Genomic DNA, 25,760 nt, shown 5'->3' on the forward strand with positions numbered 1-25,760 from the left:
ATTAACTTTTCTAAATTTTCCACTCTGAGGAGGCCACCGAGGTATGTTGCTTAACATTTCACTGATTGTCAAGTGAGATAATGATTTCAAGCAAATGGCATCAGTGTGGAGCACTATGAGTAAGATGGTTACTAGCAGCGAGTGCAGGATGCGGGCACAGGGAGCACTGTCTGCACCCTGCAGCTCTTCGCATGTGTGCCCCATTCCTTTGAGGCCATTGCAACACTTGTTTTTACACTCAGTGTTGCCAGTGCTTTTCTGAAAGCTGAGGTTAGGCAGCTCAGTCCCCATGCACGGATCCAGGGACAACCTTTTCGAATTATTTTGGTCCAAATGGGTAGCTGGGGAGTGGTTTCCTCCGCAAAGGTAAACCAGTCTGACAGCAAACTGCTGCCAAAGGCATCTCTAATCCCTCACCTTCTGCCTGCTCCAAGGAGCAAACTGATCCTTTTTTTCATAGGATTAACTTCCAGTTGCTTTGAACTCCCTGACATCAAACACACACCAGTGCAACGAGGAAGCACTAAGCCAGGAACAGGAGGAAAGATGGGTGGCAGAGGGGGAGGAGGAGGGCTGTTTTAGAAAGCAATGGGGAGCTACACCTATGTGTACTTTGGAAAATCTCACCAAATGGCTGTCTGCATTTTTAAGTCTCAATATTTTCTAAAATACGTTTCCTAAAAAACAGACTGCTTGCAATTAAGTGAAACCAGGCTCCAAACTCAGTTTGACCACATTTAGATTTTGTTTTTAATTATCTCATATTTTAATTAAAAAAAAAAGACAAGAAGTTTTCTCATATTTTCCAGGAAAGCAGCCTGTTCCATATAAAAACTAAAAAAAATGCTGAAAGCCTTACCTCCTTGCAAAATTTATCCAAAGGAAGGTTTCTGTCAGTGAAGATACTTTCTCAATTCTCTGAACTTTTTTGGAGAAATCACTCTATAAACTGAACATTGTTGCTCCCGAACAAAAATAACTGCAGCTAGCTATTTTCAGCTCTGAAATATGCAGAAAACAAATAATTGCTAGCCAGGTGGAAAAGTACTTGGCAAATCACTGGGAAATCCACATTTTTCTTGTCTATCTAAGGGTTATGTTCAATTGTAGATTCAGTCTGTTTTGGTCACTTTATGCTTCCTTTGATGGAAGCACAGAGTTTTATCATAAGTCTTCACTAATGTTCATGCTCCAAATCCTTATTTCTATAACTCAGTGGCATACCTGAGAGCTGACCTAATGATGCCATGTGAATTCCTGCAATGCTTGGTCTCATGTCATTGAAGGAGAAGGGAATATTACCACTGGTTTGCGATGGGAATAGGATCGAGATGGTAGCCTGTGCAGAGAGATAGAGGACAAATAATTGGAAGGAAGGGGGCAGACTCTTTTTCCGTGGTTTTCCTCTATCAGGAGTAGACCTGAGCAGGAACAAGTGACAATCTTGGAGCCTCTGATGAGATACAATACACATTAAATACTACAAGGGAACGGAAAAAATTAGCCACAGTCTAATGTCACTAACCTGCTTTTGTCTGTATCCATCCGATGCAGCACCCTATTATCAGATAATTTTGCATCTAGAGGATATATGTATCTCACTTATGAGGTCACCTTTTTTTTTATTGATCATATTACAACTTTGATAGCAATTCAATTAACTGTCAAACCTGTGTTTTAATAAACTAGATTTACTAGTTGCTGAAGATATGTTTTTTATTGATTGCACAGCTAACAAGGAATCTCCTCAGAGTGCAAGGGGAGAAAGACCAAGAAACAGATATTGAGTTTCTGTAAGTGGGCCATCATTTCACAAGAGAGGAATGTCTTTGGAGGTGTGAGAGCGTCCTGCTGCCTTCTTCACCAGCAAAATAGTGGGGAACATCAGTCAAAATCTGGGGTGCAGATAAAGTAGTAGGTTTTTTTTTAATTATTATTTACTTGCAAAAGGATTCAAGACCATCCTTGTTAGGGATCCTCACATGCAGCTTTAACAACACTTGCATAACATGCCTTGTTCCCATTTATTGCCATTTCTCCATCTGGTATCCTTGCACATCCTTTGCTCATGGAGCTGAAGACCGGGGTTCTTCACTGTGGAAGTATCACAATAAAAAAATGTAGTAAAAAAAAAAAAACAACATCATATTTATTCTGAAAAATAAAGCTCCTGATGGTTAAATTACTAGCAATGCCTCTAGATCCCTCAAGGGACCACCTACCCCTTAAAAAGTATTTTGATATGTTTCCTCAATTTTCCAGGAGACAAAAGTCTAAGAATAGCTACGTGCATAGAAAGTTAAAACAACAGTAAACTTTTGAGCTTGAAGGAGACATAAGAACAGTAAATTAAGTCTTTAAGTGACTGGTATCCCTAGGCGACAGCAAATGTTCTGGCTTCATATGAATGTTTTCCTGTCATTCAAGGAAGCCTTGGTATTTCTAGACAAAGGTAATTTTTCAATCCAAAGCTACACCAGAGACAGAGATTTTCTGAAGTAGTCTCACTGCAGCCTGAACCACTTGACCCTCAGCACAAGGAAATCCCACTCTTCACATTTGCTTTTTGGCCCTGGTTCAGGCTCACGTGTGGCTATTTTTGCCTGATGGAGTGGTGTCGCAGCGGGCAGGGGAGAATCACGGTTTTATCTTAAGCAACGCATTATCCCATTCATTTTCATCATATATCCTCTGCCTTCCTCAACACACATCCTGTTACTGTAGCTTGCTTTTTTGCTTTAGCTCCTAAGAGTGTCTGGAGAAAGGGGTGAACATTTTGCTGCTCAGCATTTCCTTCTCAGGTGCACGTTCCTCTCTGCTACAACAGCACATTGTGCTGGCAGCAGAGCAGGCATCAGACTTTTTCCCCTTGTTTTAGCGCTGTTGGTTCTTCCCTTGGTCCTTTGGGATGCACAAGGTAGAAAAGACCTGCTGCCCTTCCAGCTGATAGGAGCGGAAATAACATCCATCCAAAATAACCAAGTGTAATCGCAGTCAGGAGGAGTCAGATGCTGTTTCAATAGTGACACCATCCCTGGACTAACGTTTTGATTTCCTATGTCGTATTTGAGCCAATTTAAAAGAAAGCCTATTTAAAAGACAGCGTAAATGAAGAGTAAGCGAAGATTCCCTGAGAGAGTCCAGTATTGTTCGAGGCGCTTCAGCTTTCCATTGAGCGCCGACTATGACCTGCCAGGTGATATGACTGTCCCTGCGTGGCTATGCAGTCCTGTACCTCTCACACAGTTGTGTTGTGTATATACAGGAATGTTTCTGGACATCTGCAAAGACAAGCAAAATATTTAATTGCATGCAGCTGATGTTATGTAGTTAAATCTGTTTGTCCACCAGTCAACAGCTTAAGGAGGCCAAAGAAATTAAATAGCTTCCTTTGTCCCAAATTCCCTTTTCAACTTTCAGAAAAACTGGCCAGATTTCCATGATCGCTTCCCCTCCTTTTGATTTTACAGCTGAAAGGATAAAGCTGCCTCACACGGGGGCCAGAGACTGGTCGCTCAAGTCACATTCCTGCTCACAGGAGCAAAATTTGAACTTTTATTTCTGAAGTTGGGAAATAAAGCTCTGGACCTTGGTCCACCACCCATATCACCTCACGTAAGGCTTGAATGCTCAGAGTAGTAGCTGGCAGGTTTGCTCATCATGTTTCTGTCTGCATTTCCAGATGTTGAGAGGTTGAGCATGTTATCTGTCAGATGATATTATGTCTTCTTCTGAGCAGCCATGGTAGATGCAACTGGGGATGGTTCACTCAGAATGGAGCTGTGTTTCGTAACATACCAAATTTTGGGGAAATAAATCCCTGAAGAGGGGATCCGTGCTTTGTGCAGGTGTTTCTTACATTATTGCCAGCTTTCAATTCTGGAGGCAGGGAGCCTGGCCATCTCTGGCATGCCAGCTCCAGGCCCCTTCTGAGGTCCAGCTCAAAAAGCCCTCCATAGCAGAGAAAACCCTGCTTGCACTTGATTTCTCCTTGCAACTAGTCTCTTACGAGAATTTCATAATGTTTAAGGGTGCTTTGCTCATTGCTGAGATACTGCTTGCATGCGGCAAGTTAGCTTTTTTTCCTTGGCAACTGCAAGGACAAACAATCCAGAAAGAATGAAAAAAATTATCCAGCTCAAGAGCCATCATACATCTTCTGAAGTCCTTTATTACTGCAGCTGGAGCAGTCTCTTCTGGTGGTCCCTCACCATTAAAAGAGAAAATATAAACCCAAGTCAGGAATGAGAGTATGCTCTAAAAAACAGTGCTCTCAGATTGGCTTTTTTTTTTTCTTTTTCTTTTCTTAATTTTAGATTCTCACTGAATCTAACCATTGAAGACGTTGAAGCATGGGAAATTCCCTTTATAAAGCTGCTAGCAACAGCACAGGCACACCTAGATGCTCCAGAAGTGGAGGTGGTGTGTGGAGGACACAGTTCAGTGCTGCCACACTAGCCTTTCAGGACTGCACAGTCAGTTGGGCAGTCTGTGGACATGGGTAGGAGCATGCACTCTGGCCATCCATGTTCATGGACCTTCCTATTCCCTGGGTACACTCCAGCTACACCTGATCCTCGCCAGCACAAACCCAGCTTGTGCGCCAGCCACCTCCCCACCTTTGTGTCCTGGTTGCCACACAAAGGAAAAGAGGGTGCAGAGACCAGGTGGCAAGGACATGCTCCAGCAGGCCACCAACCTGCATGACAAAGAGAGCACACCCACATACTGTGTCTGGCCATAAAACCTTCACGGAGTTGTTAGTACCAGATACAGTTCAAGACTGGCCTACTCCCAGTTTCTTTCCTTTCAAATTTCTAATTGCACTTAGGAAGTGATTTACACTTAAACTAGCTGGGCTATGTAGGTGAAGGTTGCCCTGGGAAGTGTAAGACTGGATGGGCAGATGGCCCAGTTGGGGATGGCATAGGAGAACATGTTGCCCCATTCTCAGAGGACATTCAGAGGACATTCAAGCCAATGCTCAAAGACAAAGAAGCTTATGTCCACCTGCAGACCCTTCTCCAGGGTCTCTTCTTTCACCATTTACTTTCAGGGCCATCACAGCTCAAATAGCAGCTCGTGCTCTCACAAGGAGAATCTATCTACATGCTTGCAAGGAGCAAGATGAGCTCAAGGCCTACTGACATGGTTTGTGGTGCCTCTTCCTATTTTCTGACCATCTGATCTAAAGTTTACATGCCCTGTCTTTCTGGAGGGATCCTGCAGACCTGACTCAAAATCAGCAAAGGTCAGCAGCACATGACGACATGAAATGGGCAGCCTGGCAATGGGGAGAAGATGGTGTTCTTTGGGTTGTGCCTTGAGAGGGGAAAAATATGGAAATGCTAGACCTTCCTCAGACACCAACTCCAGTGATGCACTTTACACTGGCAAGAGCCAAAAAGTGTTGTTATTATCTCCCCTCAAATTATCTTGGGCTTCTTCAAAGCCATGAGCAAAAAGCAGGCCCTCAAAGCCACCACCCACCACAGAGCTCTCCCATGGCTTAAAGCCAAGGCATGGGAGTGCACCACAGTGCCCCTGGGTGGACGCTACTCCTAACCCATCATCAACTGCCCTGACATCAGGGCCACCAGCATGCTGAGGCAAAGACAGACAGCATCTATACAAGCCTTTCCAAACACCACTCCCCAAGTGAGATCTTTTTCCCCTGAATAAGACAGTAGTAAGCACCTTTAAAAAAATGCAGGATCTCTTCATGAAAGCCCTTAGGCCATTGTGTCCTCTTAAGTCATCTTCTAAAGCAAGACTGCACACACAGATACTCATTCAACCAAACCAATGCAGAGAAACATGCCTGTAAAAAGAAGCTCCCAAACCAAAATACCCCTTCTTCCATGTCCTCTCTTGGACCATTACACCTTGCTGTTTCCACTCCAACAGTTCATCTAAGGACAGGGCCAGTGGAATGACATGACTTTGGAGACAGTCCAAGACATGTTGGCAGAGGCTTTGTACCTGGTCAGAAGAGACGTATCAAGGATGGCAGACATTCCTGCACCTCCTGGGCAGCTTGAGAGGCCAAGGATACTCTGAAGTCTGCCCATTTTCCCCGCCCCTGCTCCCCACCCAAACAGGCACATCACATCTTTCTTACCTTGGAAACCCAATGGATGGGGAACCAGAGGGAAAATTTTAAGATAAGTGTGATTAACACTGACTTTAAGGCACACCCAGCTGCATGTTTCATAGGGAACTAGGGTCACAGGGAGAAGAGAAACCAACAGTCAGGGGAATAATGCCAGAGATGTTCTCAGAAAACAGCAAAAAGCAAGGAACTTATGAAACCTCTACCAGCAATAAATAGTAGTGGCAACACGCCCATTTCAGAAATTCGTCTAGTTCGAATTAGGCTACCAGGAAGCCTCAGAAGTCACAGAGGAGTATGCCCCAGTTGCTTGGACTGTGCCTCACAAGCAAGAGCTTTCTTCGTGTTTCATACTCACTGTGTTTTCGTGTTTCATACTCACTGTGTTTCCAGATGTTTAATTTCTGGCTTGTAATGGGCATTATAATCGCCATCATGTGGTGCTATAATATATTTGCCTTCAGAGTGCTCAGGCTGACTCCTGATTTCTCAGTATACATTTATTAGTCTTGGATTTTATAATTAGCATCCACTAATTAAAGGCATCAGCAGAAAATTAAAATACCTTAACCATAGTAAGTAAGAGTGTTAAGTATTTTCAGTCATGTAGTGCATTAAGAAAAAGCATGTGTATATATGTATAAATACACATATGCAGGCACATACACACTCTCACGTTTATTTATTCATTTATTTTATATGTTTATGTATTTATATACATGACCATAGATCTTAATTTGCAAAGTCAATGAATAAATATTTGGTAGTCAGCGCCAAACTTCTCAAAATTAATGTCTTACATAACCCTATTCCATTAATATCCCAGTAATGAAATTAAAAAAAAACATTCAGGACTAGTCAACCATCCCTACTCCACCACCAAACTGCAAAGTACAAGAAAGTGAAACTTTGGTCCCTAACTGTTCTATCAAAGTTTATACCTGCTCTGGTGAAACCCTTTCCTCACTGGGGGACAACAGAAATATGAACCCCAAAACCTCTTGTCCTACGTCTTGCTAAATTTTGCTTAACATCCTTATTACGAAAGAATTTCTACTTCCAGTTTCATTGGGAATCCCAATGTGGCCTGAGATGATAGGCCAAACCATTGACACACTGCCTGGTGCCTTTTTTAAGTTGACAAGCTGTCTATTTTCACACACATGGAAACCAGGTGGAAAAGATTTCAAAAATCTCTACTGACAGCTGTGAAATTAAGAACAGATTTTTGGCCTGATGCTAGTATAGTAAAACAGCGTTTCTTGCTGTATGGTGTGCAGATTGGCAGGATCCGTAGATCCTTCTGAGAGAGTATGTTAAAAAAAACAAAAATCTGCTGTCAGTCAGATTAATGTGCTACTGGGGGGTTCACACGTCAGAGGAAACCAGAAAGCTGTCACAAAGCATCATTCCCAAATGTGGACATGTTGCTTTCCAAAAGGCAAATGTCTGTGGTCATCACATGCACTACTAGTGTGAGTAAACAAGAGCACAAAAGCACAAAGGCTGAACATTAGATTTTGAGAAATTCTGCTCAAGCTCCATTGGAGAGCGCTGCACACTAGCGGAGTTCCTGAGCACTTCCATTTACGTGAGGAAAAGAAAGAGATCTAGCAAAAGTACAAACCCTTCAACACCACACTGAAGAAAGTAAAGGGATTCTATTAAAATATTTAGGACTTTTAACCTAAACCCACTCTCTCCTATCAAGAGCAATGTTCCCAATTGCAACTCATTTATCGTTGTGGAAGGCATCAGGAGATTCCAATTTTTAAAGTAGAATGAAGGCGATGAAAACGTAATACCTGAAAATAAAGATGAAATAAAATTATATTGAAGACTCATGAGAAATTGAAATTGATTTGAAGGCCAATATAATCTTCCTCCAGTAGAAGACAGCATTATATCTTCTTCCCATGCACAAATGTATAAGAAGCAATTAAATTTTATTGTTTCAGAAAAGATGTGCCATAAGCGGAGGTGGTAACAGAACACAGTCAGACTGTTCTGCTGCTCTGGAGACTTTTGCTCATACTCCGTGGGATTGCCAAGCTGCCTCTAGCAAATGTGGAAAAATATAAAATAAGATGCAAACTGCACTGATGCTGTATTTTCAAAATCCAAGCAGGATCTTTAGTAAGTGCCCAAACACAAGCAACATAGAAGAAGATGTTAATGATTATCCTAATTTCTATGGGAGGAGACAGGTAAAAAAGTAAATCTGAGTAGGAGGAGAAGTGAGTATGAAGACCATAACTATAGGAAGATCAAATTAATGTGCATGGAGCTGTTTCCTGGTGTGGCCAGAAGCTTTTCTGGCCGAAGCCAGATTAAAATTAGTCAGATTATTTAGACCTCAATATTTCTGTACTGTACTGTGGTGTACAATAAACCTGCATGGGATGGGTGTGGAGACAAAGCCCAAAGTTTGAACCAGGACTGTGTGGCGATCACCAAAACACTACCTTAAAGAGCAGAGATTTCCATCTCATAAACCACACTAAAATAGAAACCATAACAGTGCAAGGTGCAGAGAAATATAGGAAGGTCACATAGTGAGGATGTGCATTTAAAGCATCCCAAGTACATCTGTCTATGGTGAGGTATAAAAGTCCAGTGCAGGAGATTCATCTCAGATAGCCTCAGCTGGAGACGTGTGTCCCAAGCAGGAGGGCTGTGAAGAAAGCCCCAGTGTTATGAAAACACTCCCACAAATTAAACACAATGTCATTTCTTCCCATAAAATATATTGCATAATAAACCAGAAATAACTTCCCCCAGATTTGAGAGGTAAGAAACCAGCTCAGTTCCTTGACATTTCCCCAATGAACTCCGTTGCAAGAACTGCTTCCCATTGCTTCTCTCCCTCCAGGTGGGTTTTGCCATGTTCTTGTGAAGGTCGACTCTTCCTTCCTTCCACCCTCCCGCAGGTTTGCTGCCCGTTGAGAGCTGCCTGCAGCCCGGCGGTGGCTGCTCCGCCAGCCAAGCCTCCCCGGCACTATCAGTGGGCACAGGTTTCCTGTGCAAATGCTGGCTGCAAGGGACAGATATTAGGTCAGCGCTAGTGTCAGTCAAGACATCTCCACCTGCTCCGTGAGTCATCCTGCAAGATGGAGGCTCAAGAGTTGTCTGTATTTGCGACACTTATGTTGCTGGTGGTTTCCTAATAAGCTGAGTAGTGGAAAACCAGCGGCGCTATCTCTGTTTGACTGTAATTCGGAGAATTTCTTCCGGAAGCACCGCAATGCATGCCCTCTTTCTGCTGTTTCTGTTGAGGTCAGCCAACAGGCAGATCATGCTGTGGAGCAGTGGTGATCACAGATGGGTGACTTTAGTGATACTTTCATTGCAGAGCCCTTGTCTAGACCAGCCTACAAGAGACAACGCAACTCTCTGCTCTGATTACGCCCTTGCGAAGGGGGTGCTGGCTCACTGTGGGATTCACTGAGCTTCAGAAACCTGCAAGACAGATGGAGAAATCTAGGTATGTCCCTCTTGGTTCCCCACATAATCAGCAGAAGATGCGCATTTCCCAGAGCTGGCTTGTTCCACCCTAACGCAAGGGATGTGTGAGTTGCCCCTGTTGACTTCAATGGCAGCTCAGGGTGATTAGCTCAGTCCTTTTTTCCATCTTATAGATAGCTGCACTTGGGTAAAACCAATCCCATCTTAAATCTCTCAGTTCTCACTCATGAATGCCACAGGGACACAGCACTGGAAGAGATCTGGGAAATAGTGCCATTCTGTTGCTAGCAACAATACCACCATATGTCCATGTACACAAACTGATCAGAGGCACCCGAAAAGCATTTAGACTACTATAGGAAAACATTTCTTTGATGCTCCTATTTCAGGTGATAATGCTTTGATGGCAAGAAACAATTTTCCAGTTTCTACTCTACATGCCGCCATGGATGCTTTGTTCATGTGTTGACACTCTCCTGTGCTTTGCATAGTTTTTTTTCTCCATCTGGAGGCTATCTGGAGATATATTATCAAGGGGAAACATTTTTATTTTAGCTTTTGCTAGGTTAAGCATGTCAAATGCTCTTGGCACGGTGTCTCTAGTCGCCTGATCATCCAGGTTATTCTTCTCCGCACCCATTTGAGGCTGAGTGCATCTTCCTGGACATGCATGTTCAGGACAGTACATGCTGTTTCAGCTCAAGTGAAATAAAAATCAACAATAGCACATTTTCCTGCCTTTCCTGGGATGAAGGATAAATTATTGGACTGATATGTCTCCAAACAACACTGGATTTTTTCATGGTTCCATGGTGCTCCAGGGCTCATATTTGCCCAGTGGCCAGCTAGTATACTTCTATCCACTCTCTGTTTTGTTTTTTCCACCAGAGGAGGGTCATACATCTGCTCTTTGTTGTGAGTATTTATGACAATGCCTATGCTTCTGGATAAAGATGAGGCCAAGCAGCCTGGACCAGCTCACACCCACACTGTCATATAGAAGTGCCCTGGAGAGAACCAGCTGGAGCCCTCACAAATGGAGATCAGAGTGAAATAACAGGCTTGTAGAGAAGCAGATAATCATCTTCTGGGCTTGGCTCAGCTCACTTTTATCTAGCAATGTGGAGATACTCAAAGAGTATGTATGTGGTCTAATGTTTTGCACTAGTGAAGTTGCTCCTGATTTCCATTTCCCACAGACTTTTCAACATGATGCAGGAGTTCTTTGCTTTAAATTCTCTATTGTGTGCCCACTTTTGGTGATAGGATTGTCAATAATCAGGTAAAAAGGGGTGAGTTCCAGGTCTGATTCTGGAGGATCCACAGTACAAAGATCCCTCCAGCTTCCAGCTCCTTCCTCCAGTGCTAGTTGTTGTGGCCTTTCTTTAGAGAAGGATAAATGACTGTTAGGTTTTTATTCGCCCCGTCTGCCTACATCTCTTTTTCTCCTTAAGTAGCAGTACTGACCAAGAGCTGATCAGTCTGTGCTCCCCAGCTTGAGGGAGAAACTGAAACTTTTTTCTTGCAGGTGGCATCAGAGGATGTGGATGTCATCACAGAAACTTAAGGAGCCTGAAGTGGGTTCAAGCAGGGACAGGTTTATAAATTAGTTGGCAGGGAGCAGCTTTCTGGGAAGATCAGCATGATCAACATGGTCAAGGGGGGACTTTCCTGTCTGCTGTACCAGCATGCACACAAAAGACACAACGTGAAGAGAGAGAAGCAGGGGACAACAGAAGAAAAGTGAAAGAACATGCAAGGCAGGAAAATCCAGTGGTGAGGAGAAGGGAAACTAGGAAAGAAAACAGAAACATTTTAGAGGGGTAACTTATTATAGCATGAGCCAGCTTGTGACACCAGGCTTAGACTTTTCCCGTGGGACAGCTCTCTTTGGCTTTCCACATTTCTGCCAGATGAGAAATGGGTGTCAGAGGCTGGGCACCACGGCTTGCAAGTGGCCTGCCCCAGGAGAGGAAGGGTGAGGAGTGGGCCAGGCAGACCCTGGTTCCTCACTGCTACTGCTGGGAGCATGGGAGATCCAAGGGTCAGGACCTGGCCTCAATGAGGAGGATCGGGGGAAGATGATGTTGATAAAATTATTACCTTCTTTGTACAGGAATGGATGCTGAAAGATGCTCCCCACTTTTAGGTATACGGTTATATCCGTGTTTTGGTGCCAACTTCTTGCATCAGTTAAACTTGTCACCTCTCCAAACACAGAAAATTGGAGTAGGGGCACAGACCCAAGGAAAGAAAAAGGTGAGCAAAGGGAAGGAAAGCATACACTCTCGTGGAAATGAGAACTAGGAAAAAAAAGGAGAAACAGTGAGTGATACAGAAAAGTATGAGCAAAGGAAAAAGAAAGGGCACAGAAGAGAGATGGAAGGGGAGACAGAAAGAAAATCTTATTGCTGAAGTCCAGGAAGGAAAGCCATTCAGTGGCAGAGAGGAAGACACATGCTGCAGTTAGAGAAGATGCATAGAAAAGCTTAGCACACGTCAGTCTCACTATGACTGCTACATAAACCCAATACAACTCGGAACTTACATCATGGGAAAGTATTATGTGTTAGGTAGAGAGGTCAAGAGAGTCTGAGACACTAGTCTAAAAGGTTTTGCTGAAATATTAGTTCTTGGGAGGATGCTTTATTTAGACCTATGGACTGTTAACAATTTGAAGAATCAGCAGCCCTGAGCCTGGCTGAATATTTTCCCAAGGCTGTGGGGTGCATATGACACAATAAGACAGATGAGTAATAGCTGGAAAGAAGACTGAAAAGAGTGATAAGAAGCAGCTCCGTTCACAGCTGGAGTCCTGCAGGTATGAGTGGGGGTCCCACTCTTGTGGCTGGGGATTTGACAAAAACCTAACCTAACCTTCCCTGTTCGAGATGCGAGGAGTCACCCACTTTGGGGGCAGGGACTCCCTGAGCTGAATTAATGCTGCTTCTCTCTTCCTTGAGCTGAAGACTAAAGCTTTGGGGAATGCAGGAAGAAAGAAAAATAGGCTTTAAACTTCCTGGCCATGTCAGTTGTGGTAACCAAAAGAGGGTGAGGGCACAGGCTGAGCACCAGCACGTATTCATTCATACTGCCAGACTACTGCTCCCAGGCAAGTTTTGGCCCACGCCAACAATCTCAGGCAATGCCTGGACAGTTTGAGGGTACTGCATGGGCCAGGAGACAGTTTGGCCACAGCTACATGGACATGGGGAAGGAAGAGAGTTCAAGCATGTGGACACAAGCCATGTTGCACCACTTGCTCTCAGAATGAAATACGAGACCTTGGACTGTTTTCTTTACTGGTATAGATGTACAGCCAGTGACATTGGGGAAGGTTTGGGTTGAGCTACTGATTACAATGGAGATGTCTAGAGTAAGGAGAGATTAAACTGTTCTGGTGCACTGGCAGCCTACATTGGGCTATCCCCATTGCTATTCTGCACCGAGCAAACTCTCTGCCACTCCTCTGTTGTGTGACCATAACACACTCACTTAAACTTGTAGCATTTCAACTCCCCCATAAATAAAATGCAACAAGTGCTATGAACAACTACATTACTTAAAACAGCAGCTGTAGCAGTAACAGCCACACTCTTAATCTGCAAGAACTGTGAGCAGACTTTTATCAGTGTTTGGAGGATTTCAGCTGGACGTAGGGCCCTGAGAGTATGAATAATTTTGCCTTGTCGCACCAATGTATAAACTCCGTGTAGCTCCTCAGAGGTCAATGACTGCTTCAGATTTCTACAAGTGGAAATGAATACAAAATGTGAGCAGCCTTGCAGGATTGTGAATAAAAATGGAGCAAATCCTGCTCCATCATTTAGACGTTTAGATAGCCTTCATACTATTAACCACTGCATGCAGTTTGGTGTTTCTAAATATGTTTTTTCAATAAAGCAATGCAAGTTTTTAAAATGCAGCCATCACATAGCAGCAGACAGAGCGAGCTCATAAAAGTAAATCCCTAGGTACAAAAGGACATCACCAATCTCTTTAAATGATAAACTTTCAGTTTCCTGAGCCAATACAAAAGCAGCCTATTTTCTTGCTAAAAATACACTGCACCAGCAAATTGTGTAGACTCAAAATACACATTGAAATGCAGAGGAAAGCCTCTGGGATTTGAGGACAAATACGGTCCAGTGCCAGTGCTGACTGATTTAAGGCTGTTAAAGTGATGCTCTTAAACAATTAAAAATATCTGCCAGTCCTGTCAAGAGGTTCTGCTGGGTTCTTGCGGCTCCCACTATGTTAGAGCAATTCCATGGTGATGGGATGATGCTGATGCACAGTAGCATATGAGAGTGGAGGTCTGAGCTCTTGCATTTCCAGTCCCCAGCAGTCCAGAGAAAGGACAAGAGGAGTGGTGGTTGCTGTCAATCATCAGAGTCCTTGCACAGCACAAGGCTTGAAAATGTCAATGTGCCCGGAAAGATAAAGAGAACTGAAATTCACAGAAAGGACTCAAAACTCACACCATGTTTCAAGACAGTGGGTCTTTCAGGATGACTATCAAGGATGAGTATCATGGTCTCCTGAGACAGAGCATCAGCATGTGTTGGCTTGGCTTTGTAAGCTCCTTCTTTCAGAAAATTATCCCAGATAAGTTCTCGGTGAATAAGGACTCTGTCCAGACATACCCATGTCCATCCCTGGGGGTGCAAGTGAAGAATATTGGTGCCCAAGTTATCTTCTCCTCCATTTTACCCGTCAAAGGAAAGGGGACAACCATAAATAGACGTATAATGGAAATAAACTCTTGGCTCCGTGGTTGGTGGTATCGTGAGGGTTTTGGCTTTTATGACAGTGGGACATCTATAACCTGTTATGGAGGGATGGGATCCACCTGTCTAAAAGAGGCAAGGGAATCTTTGGCAGCAGGCCGGCCAACTTGGTGAGGCGGGGTTTAAACTGAAGGACTTAGGGGGAGGGGTCCAGAGTGGTAATGCTCATGCCATTGCCTCTATTAGGGGAATAAGCCAAGCCAATCAGAGCAGAGAGAAAGGTTCCTTTGCTGCCTCCCAAGATAGGAACAAGAAGGCCAACCGCCTCAAGGGTATGTAGAGATATCATGGATCCTCTTGCGCTTCTCCTGGGAAACCTGCATGCTTGGCTACCTCTCTGAAATGCTTGTATACCAATGCATGCAGCATGGGGAATAAACAGGAAGAACTGGAGATCTATGTGAGGTCGCAGGGCCATGATCTCATTGCAATTACAGAGACATGGTGGGATAGCTCTCATGACTGGAATGCTGGCATGGATGGCTACTTACTTTTTAGGAAGGACAGGTCAGCAAGGCGAGGAGGTGGAGTTGCCCTTTATCTGAGAGAGCAACTGGAATGTATTGAGCTGAGCCTAGGTAAGGATGAAGAACGAGTAGAGAGCCTATGGGTAAGAATTAAGGGGCAGGCTAACACAGGTGACACAGTTGTGGGGGTTTACTACAGGCCACCTGATCAGGAAGAGGAAGTAGATGAGGCCTTCTACAGACAGCTGGAAGTAGCCTCGCGATCGCAGGCCCTAGTTCTCATGGGAGACTTCAATCACCCCGATATCTGCTGGAAAGACAACATAGCTAGGCACTGACAGTCCAGGAGGTTCCTACAGAGCATTGACGATAACTTTCTGACACAGGTGGTGAAGGAGCCAACATGGAGAGGTGCGCCGCTAGACCTTGTGTTAACAAATAATGAAGGTCTGGTTGGAGACGTGAAAGTTGGGGGTAGCCTGGGTTGTAGCTACCATGAGATGGTGGAGTTGAGGATTCTGCGTGGAGGAAGCAGGGCAATAAGTAGGACCACAACCATGGACTTCAGGAGAGATGACTTTGGCCTCTTCAAGGACCTCCTTGGGGGTATCCCATGGGTTAGGGCTCTAGAGGGCAGGGGGGTCCATGAGAGCTTGTCAATATTCAAACATCACTTCCTCCAAGCTCAAGATCGGTGCATCCCTATGAGTAAGAAATCAAGCAAAGGGGGCAGGAGACCTGCATGGATGAGCAAAGAGCTTCTGGCAAAACTGAAATGGAAGAAGGACATCTATGGAATGTGGAAAAAGGGACAGGCTACTTGGGAGGAATACAGGAAGGTTGTCAGAGTATGCAGGGAGGTGACAAGGAAGGCCAAGGCCCACTTGGAATTAAATCTGGCAAGAGACATCAAAGACAAGAAGAAGGGCTTCTTCAAGTACATCAGCAGCAAAAGGAAGACTAGGGAAAACATGGGCCCGCTGCTGAATGAGGAGGGTGCCCTGGTGACGGAGGATGCAGAGAAGGTGGAGTTACCGAATGCCTTCTTTGCCAGTCTTTACTAGTAAGGCTGGCCCTCAAGAATCCCAGACTCTGGAGGTACAAGAGAAAGTCTGGAGAAAGGAAGACTTTCCCTTGGTTGAGGAGGATCAAGTTAGAGATCATTTAGGCAAACTGGACACCCACAAATCTATGGGCCCCGATGGGATGCACCCACGAGTGTTGAGGGAACTGGCAGATGTTATTGCCCAGCCACTCTCTATCATCTTTGAAAGGTCATGGAGAACAGGAGAAGTTCCTGAGGACTGGAGGAAGGCCAATGTCACTCCAGTCTTTCTTTAAAAAGGGTAAGAAGGAGGACCCAGGCAACTACAGGCCAGTCAGCCTCACCTCCATCCCTGGAAAGGTGATGGAGCAGCTCATTCTGGATGCCATCTCTAAGCATGTGGAGAAGGTCATCGGAAGTATTCAACATGGATTCACCAAGGGGAAATCATGCTTGACCAATCTGATAGCCTTCTATAATGACACGACTGACTGGGTTGATGAGGGGAGAGCAGTGGATGTTATCTACCTTGACTTCAGCAAGGCTTTTGACACTGTCTCCCATAACATCCTCATAGGAAAGCTCAAGACAGTGTGGCTTAGATGAGTGCACAGTGAGGTGGAATCAAGAACTGGCTGAACGACAGAGCCCAGAGGGTTGTGATCAGCGGTGCTCAGATTCATCTAGTTGGAGGCCTGTGGCTAGTGGTGTTCCCCGGGGGTCAGTACTGGGCCCGGTCCTGTTTAGGCTTATCATCAAGTGACCTGGACGAAGGGAAAAGAGTGTACACTCAGCAAATTTGCTGATGACACAAAAACTGGGGAGGGGTGGCTGATACACTGGAAGGCTGTGCTGCCATTCAGCGAGACCTGGACAGCCTGGAGAGCTGGGTGGAGAGGAACCTCATGGAGTTCAACAAAGGCAAGTGTAGGGTCCTGCACCTTGGGAGGAATAACCCCATGCACTGGTACAGGTTGGGGGCCGATCTACTGGAAAGCAGCTCTGCAGAGAAGGACCTGGGTGTTCCGGTGGACAACAAGTTCACCATGAGCCAGCAATGTGCCCTTGTGGCCAGGAAGGCCAAAGGTATCCTGGGGTGCATTAGGAAGAGTGTGGCCAACAGGTCAAGGGAAGTTATCCTGCTCCTCTACACTGCCCTGGTGAGGCCACATCTGGAGTACTGTGTGCAGTTCTGGGCCCCCCAGTTCAAGAAAGATAAGGAATTACTGGAGAGAGTCCAGCAAAGGGCTACAAAGATGAACAAAGGGCTGGAGCACCTCTCTTATGAGGAGAGGCTGAGAGATCTGGGTCTGTTCAGCTTGGAGAAGAGAAGACTGAGAGGGGATCTTATCAAAACTTACAAATACCTTAGGGGTGGGTGTCAAGAGAAGGGGACCAGACTCTTTTCAGTGGTGCCCAGTGACAGGACAAGGGGCAATGGGCACAAGCTGAAACATGGGAAGTTACATCTGAATATGAGGAGGAACTTCTTTACTTTGAGGGTGGCAGAACACTGGAACAGGCTGCCCAGGGGGGCTGTGGAGTCTCCTTCTCTGGAGATATTCAAAACCCACCCGGACAAGACCCTGTGCAACCTGCTCTAGGTGAACCTGCTTTGGCAGGGGGTTGGACTAGATGATCTCCAGAGGTCCCTTCCAAGCCTTAACCATTCTGTGATTCTGTGATACCCTGTAAAAATGGTCCTGTGCAGCAGCTGGAAGGTGAGATGTTATGATACTATCCAACAAAAACATTCAGAACTGTCTCTGGCAGTCTGATCCATGGCTGCCAGGTGCCATGGGTTTGGACCCAAAATATCTGGGCAAGGGTGCTGTGGGGATCCTGAAGAGCCCAGGTTTCCCTGCCACCTGCTTACATTTCCTAAAAGACAAACTCCCCTAAGGCTCAGAGACCAGAGACCTTACTGATCTGTTTGGGCAAGAAGCCTTCACAGCAACCGCCAACTGAGAGATGTGGGATTTTTATATTCAGGCTTCATTTCTAAGGAACTCTGTCCAGTTGTGTATGGCCTTACATGGAAATGGAGCAAAATCAGTCTTCAGCAGGAGCGGCTGCCAGAGGCATGAGTAACGTGATCTCCTACTTACATGACAACCCCCCAGTCTAACATGTCTTTCTTTTACTTCATATATATAAGAAGTTAATTCTCTGTGCCCTGTCCCTAGCCTTTCAGGGTTTGCAGCAGAGGCAAGATGCAGAGTCTGCTAGGAAAGAGCAGCATAAGTCTGCAGAGCTGCCCGCTGACGGCAGAAAGGGGAACCCGACTGCCAGGATTGGAAATCCCCAACAAGCTCGGGATGTGTCCTGGCTGAGGTGCCTCAGTGGCCTTTTGGGAGCTCCCGAAACAACAGCAGCAGAACTGGACTGAATTGGGAGGTCAGGCACAGGGAAAGGACTGCACAGACAAGTGAGACCCAATTGCAAGGGTCAAAGGCAATCCACGGCGTTACTGCCTGTGACCTTGCCTGCAGGAAAGGTAGGGTTAGCTGCATCAGCCCTTACCAGGTGGAGGCCAATGTGAGAGCTGCTGAACATGTTTCTTGGAGGGACAAGGCATATTTTAAATTGGTCAATAACTGGAAAGCACCCAGATGAATAAAGAATTTTCATCAGAAAATTAAGTGAATGGGGAGGAGAAATAGGCTGTTACTGTCCCTTTTGGGGTCATATTGTTCTGGTGCTTTCAGCCATATGCAAAGAAAACTCTGCAAGGAAGACATACAGATTAAATGTCTAAAGCAATTAATTATTGGTTATCACAGACAAATCCCATTACCCACAGACTACAACCCTGGAGGAGGGAGGAGCATGTTAGGAAGTGGAGTGAATGAAGAATCCTCAGCTGCTCATGAGGTCACTCCTGTTACCTGCTCATAGTCAAAGGATCTTGAGGATACTGTGGGCGCTCCCCAGGCTGGAACCTCTTGGTGAAAGATATTCAGTATTTGAACCTGATTAACAAATGATGGAGAGAGATGAAGGAGGCATCTGAGCACCTGCTGCAGCTGGTAACTACATCCCATGAACTTCCAGAGCCGCCCCAAGCAGAGGAGCCAGAAGATTTGTCGATGGGATCCCCCAGCAGCCTCTTGGGGATAGTTTTTTCTGCCTTGGACTGTACCACCACCTCTATTTCTCCCCAGGAGTCTCAGCCCAGTTAAGTGCTTGCTGTTACGTGTATTTTTACCCTGCTTCACTATAAAAACAGAGCTAAATGACCATGTCATCAGCCTGTCATTTCCCTGCACTATCTTTTGAATGCACAAGCCAGTTTTGACCACATTTGACAATGGGGAGTGAAGGTTTTAAGAAACAGGTCTTTACATTAAAGGCATGTATGTTTTATAATGGTATTGAGGACACCCAGATTCATTGCCCCACAGAGCAAAAGGCTGCAGCAGAGGCTGCAGTCACTTGTCCTGCCAGCTAGACCATCAACATGCTGGTATAGTAAGGAACACAGAAGGGTGTGGGATTTTTGCACTGTGAACAGGAGCAGGGTACGGGAATCTATAGGCGCTGTGGCAAAAACAGAGATTCAGTGTTTCTTCCTATTATAAAACATCTTGTTTTCTCCTAGTACAAGGAAAAGTGATTTCCTGGTAAAGAATTAATGGGTGCAAAGTCAGGATGTGTTCCTGCTTATTTGGGGATGCCACTGGATTTGGTAGGTGGAAGAATCCTGGAAGGGTTTCGTCATAGAGGTAGTGTGGTAAGGTCTCAAATCCTCCCATTGCTCCCCAGCCCATACATACACATGCACACTCATACATAACACATATACACACACAGAACTAAGGTAACATGAGTGACAGCTCAAAATGTTTTTTTCATTTGTGGTGTCTTGTTGGAGTCAGATATACCTCCATACATCTCACCCATTCAGCAAGTCTCTGCATGTTCCACTCTACAGAGACCTGCCCACCTACCAAGGACCAAAACTCAAGAATTCAAGAGAATAATTTGTCTGTGGTCTAAACAAAGGGGGTCATCAATAAGATCATCTTAAAAGGAGAACTCCTTGATTCTTAGAAACGTTTGTATATTAGCCTCACAGCTATTTCTCTCTCTTTTTCTTTTGCCACACCTGTGCACACACATATACATGTCCTGGAAGTACATGCAATGGCAACTTCCAAATTCAATTTATAAAGAGGATTAAGAAGCATTAACCTCTCAAGGAAACATCTCAGTTGTATAAAACAAGCAAACCGGTCATCCACAAAAACAAAATGTCCAAATGAGCTCAGCAAAGCTTTTGCTATAGATACTTATACCCAGCTAAGTTCTCCACCTATTATGAACAGGGTACTTGTTAATTTACTTGATCCTTAACTTGAAAAATTGACCTGACAGATAAAGTGAGACCTGAGTTGAAAAGCTGCTGCAAATTTGCTTTTGTGGAGGGGCTCAGGTTTTTGTCGATAGCCTCTCTCATTTCTGAGAGGGCAATGAGGTGTACAAGACAGGTTTTTAGCAAGAAACAGCCACCCTTGATTGTATTTTGGGATTTTTTTTGTGCAGAGCGAACTCATATAAATGTCCATACAGGAGTGCATGCTACCACCTTGCACCAGCAAAGTGCATCACCAGTCACAAAGGATGGAAAGAGCACAGCACAGCAAGCCACGCCACAGGCATGGTTGGGCACTCCAGCTGCAGCCAGCCATTTCCCTGGGCACCGACCACCCACACGGATGAAGCTAAGGGAAGCCTGAGAAGCCTAGGAAAAAGCTGTTGGGCAAAAGTTTTCTCACAAGCATTTACTTCACTTCTTATTGCACAGCCATCTCTGAACTACCACATCTAGGATAGGCAGGGGACAAACACGGTCTACCAGAGACTTTTTACTGTCAGGAGAAAAGTCTCCTAGGCAAGAATCTGTTCCCAAACAAGCCTGATGGTGCTCACCTGCTGGTCATGGAGCTGTCATGTGGGGTTGCCAGATCTTAGGGTGCAGGGAAACCCCTTTCTTAACAGGTCCATACATGCTCGGTGCTTTCTTACTCTCACAGGTGGCTTGGGTAGGATGAAGATCATCAAGACAACCAGGAAAGGGTGTCTCCATGTCAGTGAGAGGTCTAAATTTCCAACAGTGGTGATGCAAGGCTCAATTTAGTCACTCACACATAGGGCTCTAGTGCCACTTAGAGGTCCTTCAACCCCCCTTCATGGGGCTAATAGACATGCCAATGAGTCCTGTGATACTCAAGGGCATTCCAAATGTCACCAGGCATGACGAATGCAGAGACCCCTCTCACAGCTGCTCAGCTCAGTGACTCATTAGGCTCCTCTGGCTGTATCGACATGGAACTGGGTTTCAGTTGTCCAAACATCCCTACAGAGTCGTTTGTGGTGTCAACCTGGTGTCATTTTAAAAGGTGCAGGACATCCTGCCTGGCTTACCAGGGCATGAGTCTACTGTAATTATTGTGTCATATCTGTCATGGGACCACAGGGCATCTCAGATGGCACCAGGTGACTTCTGCCCATGGCTGGAGCTGGTAGCATGGACACCTAGGTAGATGAATCTAAACTGAACCTGCATCCTACTCCAAATACTTAAATCACAAAAAAATTTGCAAACTGCAATTTCTGCCTCTGAGTTCAGTACAGTTTAATCAATATCAGCAGGGCCTCAAATCAACCCAGAAGACACTCAGTCAAGTACTTTTTATTTGCCTCCTTCCCAAATTGAAATCCAGCAGATCAGATTGGCAAATTCAGCTATTATCTCCTAAGACAAAGACCAAACAGAAGGTTTTGTCATTTGACCATCCAGGATACTTCCCTAGTGATTTTACAGGATAAGCACATAATAGCAATATAGTCACACTTTATATTTCAGTCACTGTAACAAAGCACTGATATTACAGCTGTATAGGTAATTGCTTTAATATTGATGAGTACAACCTACGCTGCTCTGTCTGTACAAAGCTCTTAGTGCTTTTACCCATACTTTACTCCAGGTAATCAAATAAACAAATCTAAAATAATTTTTGCCACACTAGTCTTGTCTCCCTCCCCCGCTAACTCTGCAGTATATGTTATTAATAAATATAATATTAGTTGTACAGTAATATCAGGTTTTATGCTCTTATGAGCCTTAGGCTTTGTGCTGAAATTTTAGTCCCAGTACTTTGTGCTAGTTACCTTGCTCCACAATTACTGTCCAACAGCAGGGATTAGTTCAGTATTTCAGCACAGTCAAAATCCAGTGGGAGATCTTTATGTGCATCTCAGTTTTTGGCAAAATATCTTTCCTCCAGTGATTTTCTGTATGACTGAGTTATGACTCTGACAAGCTCACACAGCAAATCCATTTCTGTCTTGTTTGGGGAGCTCGTAAGGACTTCCAAGCCCATGGGAGCATGCACTGGGACAGGCTACAGTGGCCACACAAAGCTCTCTAGGGATGTCTTTAATATGGGATACGACAAAAATGCACATGGGAAAAAAGTACCACAGTCTGGCCTGCATAAGGAGAGACAGTCTTGCGTTTAGTTGCCTCCATGACCACGCCTAAAAGTCCTTCAAAGTCAGAAAGGATGGGCTAAAGTATTTATGTAGGAATTTGAAGCAGTGGAAGTATTAAAGTGTCTTTTCCCTTGGATAAGTAAAAAATAACTAAAAACATATAAAGATGTTGAAGCGTAGCTTGGGTTTAGATGAAACTATCAGGAGAAAGGACCTATGCTGCCACCTGACTGTAGACCCATGCTACCCACCAAGACGTGGAAGTGGGAGGCTTTACAGTGGCTGGATGGCCATTGCAGCTGGGATGGACAAGATGACAACCCACAGTTGAGTCTTGTTTGTCAAAGGCTGAGCTGCTTTAAAAAAACCCCATACATTCCAAAGGAAGCAGAAATAGCCCACTGCCTTTACTCACTGCATAGCATGAAGGATGTGGTTTTCCTTTTTCAAGTGGGACTTGCCACAGTTATCTTTTCTGCCACCTCCCAGTTGGAGGATGCCGAACAGCCTTGTGTGAGGGTGCAGCTGAAGGTCATATGGAAATTTCGGTTACTGCAGGATGTACCTCCACGTCTGCTTAGTTATGTTTCCCAGCTGGTGATGAAACCCAGATCTTTTCCCTTTGGCCTTTTCTGCATCATGTGTCACTGTGGACAACTCCATTTTCTTCTCTCTATCTTGTAATGTGGACTCTTTTCTCTCTTTCAACCACACTACATCTTGTCTCATTAAATCTTGTAATTTCTTTTTAATATAATCAAGATCAGTCTTTTCATTGCTATCTCCAGTCTTAACACCTGATTCATCTTCTATCCTTGTGGCAATAAATTCCTGTAATTGATAGATAGCTGGAATGCTGCTAGAATATTTCAGTAAGGGAATAAATCCTGCTCGTCTACATTTTTGTTCAATCTGAATGATTTGTTGCTCCATCATAAACTAGCTTTTCTTCATGGACAAAGCAGACCTCAGAAGTACTCCTGTTCTGTGTGCTGTTAATTGTATGGCCAGTACCACTTTCAACGTGAGCTATTAATGAACAAAATTTCGTATAGTATCTTAAATTTCTGCTGCAACTCCATTGCAGGATCATCTGATCTGTTTTCTGCTTTGCAGTAATTATTTCATGCCACTCATTATAAGTGAACAAATTAATTCAGCTTATAAGCTCTGACTCTTCCTGTCTAAATACTTTCTCCAATGGACTGTTTCTAGCTTGTGTTCTTCTCTGAGACACCAACAAGACATGTCTGCACTGGATGGCATGAAGAAGATATTTTCTTTACTTGCAAAATAATTCAGTGCTAGCTCTACTTGGATGGGAAAAAATGATGATTCCTCTATGCTACTTCTTTATTTGAGCTCTTTTATTTGCACAATCTGTCCCTCTTCCCCACATATTTTGTGCATTGCCAGTTTACACCTTTACTTATCTGAAACTCTATTGCTCATGCTCAGAGCATTTGCAATGTGTTCATTAGGAGCCACCAGGAAGATGTACCAGTCATCACCACCACCTTTGCTTTTCAGCCACATCAGTAACAAGCCAGGTTTTTAGGACCCCATCCTCACCCTTCAACACTTAGAAACCCAAAGATACATGAATCTTGTACATTTACATGTGTATAATGTTGTATCCTACAGGAAACTGGTAGGGGTGCTTCTCTTTAGGAGGTCTAAGTCTTCCTCACCGCAAAGAAAATTTCTTTTTGTAAGTACTGGGATGGATTCTTCTGTTTTGCATTGCTTGGCCACCTGGGAAATTGCAGTGACAGCAAGCATGAAAGGTGCACATATATTTTTATACATATACATATACACACACATGTCTGCCCCTGCCAGAGGCATCTCTGTCACATCTGAGCAGCACAGGGACCATGACAAAAGCTGAACGTGTCTGATTCCCCCCAGCAGAGGTCAGTGGCATCTTAGTTGCCAAAATTGCTCCATGCGTCCTGTCCAGGGTGCACACACAACCCTGTGCAGGGAATAGGCGCCCTGCACGGGGGTGGCTCAGGCAAATTTTTACACCCAATATTGGGAAATTTTGTATTGATTTCTCAGTTTAAGGCCATAAGCACTTTGCATATACAACACTCCCTTAGCTTTTTCCTAAGAGGTGTATTGGACTTTCCATTTTAGTACATAACACCTGTGGCTCACAGCAGCTTCCCTTTCTCATTGGTTCTTTTTTCCCCTTTAAATCATCTTGCAAATATCACTTTGGCCACTGTGGCCAATTTAACATAAAGTTAAGAATTCTCAGAACAGTTTTATTTGCTACTGAGAGTGCATAATCTATTAAAAGACTGTTTCATTTCATGTTTTCTTTTCTGTTTTGCTGAAGACAAGAACTACGTAAAATACACTCCTCCTTTCATTGTTTTTCCCCTATCTTTATGCCTCACCCCTCCTTCAAGATTCATGCTGCCGATATAAAGTGTATCTATCTCAGATATAACAGACTAGAGACTTTGTTTAATAAACTGCATTGCAGAAGACAATTGTATATTGTATTTTCCAGCATATTTTTTCTTCTGTCTGAAAAGCATTGCAAGCTTTATTTCATATTAGCTTTCAGTTCAGCCCAACCACCAGCTCTACAACAGAAACAACAAGGTACAGGTGAATGGGAACAAACTTCTAATTAGAGCTCAGTTTGCCTCTGTTAATTTATTTCAGATGTACCAACCTTGAACCACTTGATATATGACAATGACACTCTTGTAATTCACATTTGCTCATCATTTAAACAGCAATACAAGAGATGCAGAGCATTTCATAGAGATTAATGACTCCCTAGAGACCTGCTGACCTAAGGCCAAGGCCCAATAACCTCGATTGATCATAAATTCCCAAACAACTGCTTTGGCCAGAGTTCGTCATTGCTATTGGAAGCTGAAAGGCATGGAACAAAATGTAAGATGTCTGTTTTCTCCCCACTGTCAGGTTCTGCGATGTGCCTAACCTCAATTGCTCTGGAAATATTGTGAACTGCCAGGGAATTGACTTTCCTTGTGTTAGCTCACCATGTTCCATTTTTATATCCTGACTACCCCATTTCTCTAATTTAGAGAATAAGTTGCAGTCCCCTGTAAAATTATTCCATCCACAGTCTTCAACACGTCTTTCTAGTGGCGAGTTACATGTATCGAAATGTGCTACAGTCATGATGTTAACACTAAAGATGCTGAAGTCTAATCACATACAGGTTTTTCTGCTTTCCTTCTTATGTATATTTGTGCCAGAGCTTCAATAGATGAGCCGTCCTCCCTCAAGTAATGAGAAGACCCAAGCCAGAGCCACCTAGGTGTCACGGTTTAAAGCTGGGCCAGCTATGAAACCTGTGGCAGATGCCCTCTAGTTATCCCCCCCCCTCCCCC

The sequence above is a fragment of the Nyctibius grandis genome, chromosome 2 (genome assembly GCF_013368605.1).
Source record: "Nyctibius grandis isolate bNycGra1 chromosome 2, bNycGra1.pri, whole genome shotgun sequence".
In the NCBI taxonomy this organism is placed as follows: domain Eukaryota; kingdom Metazoa; phylum Chordata; class Aves; order Nyctibiiformes; family Nyctibiidae; genus Nyctibius; species Nyctibius grandis.